Source organism: Chrysochloris asiatica, unplaced genomic scaffold (assembly GCF_000296735.1).
Source record: "Chrysochloris asiatica unplaced genomic scaffold, ChrAsi1.0 scaffold00287, whole genome shotgun sequence".
In the NCBI taxonomy this organism is placed as follows: Eukaryota; Metazoa; Chordata; class Mammalia; order Afrosoricida; family Chrysochloridae; genus Chrysochloris; species Chrysochloris asiatica.
The window spans coordinates 1,939,444-1,940,313 of NW_006408805.1; positions in this window are offsets into that span (position 1 = coordinate 1,939,444).

The following is an 870-nucleotide window of genomic DNA, read 5'->3' on the forward strand; positions in this document are numbered from 1 at the left end:
ATGATTTTCTTTGTACTGAGGTTCAATTCGTACTAAAGGCTGTAATCTTTGATCTTCATCAGTATTTTAGGCCCTCTTTGCTTCCAGAAAGCAAGGTTCTATCATCTGCATATAGCAGGTTGTTAATGAGTTTTCCTCTAGTCCTGATAACACATTCTTTATCTGGCTCTCAGATTATTTGTTTAGCATACAGGTTAAATATGAAAGGATACAGCCCTCACACATTTCTTTTAAGATGTTAAACTATTTCAGTATCACCTTATTCTGTTTGAAAAACTGCCTTTTGATCTATGTACAAGTTCTTCCTGAGCACAGTTAAGTGTTCTAGAATACCCATTCTTTGCAGTGTTATCCGCAGTTGAAAGCCTTTGCATAGTCAATAAAGCACAAGTAAACATCTTCATGGTATTCTCTACTTTCAGCCAAGATCCATCTGATATCAGCAGTAATATCCCTTGTTCTATATCCTCTTCTGAAACCAGCATCAGTTTCTATCAGTTCCCTTTTGATGTACTGTTGCAAACATTTTTGAATTATCTTCAGCAAAATTTTGCTTGCGTGTGATACTAATAATATTGTTTGATGATTTACACATTCGGTTGGGTCACCACTCTTTGGAATGGACACAAATAATGGATCTCTTACAATCAGTTGGCCAGGTAGCTGTCTTCCAAATTTCTTGGCATACATGAGTGAGCACCCCAGTACTACAACAGTCTGTTGAAAGATTTTGGTTTGTATTCCGTCAGTTTCTGGAGCCTTGATTTTTGCCAATACCTTCAATTTTGCCCATAGAATCCTTCCAAACTGCAAATCAAAGTCTTTCAGTGTAAGAAATGCTGAATTGGTTCTTCCCTTTTGGTTTTCTAA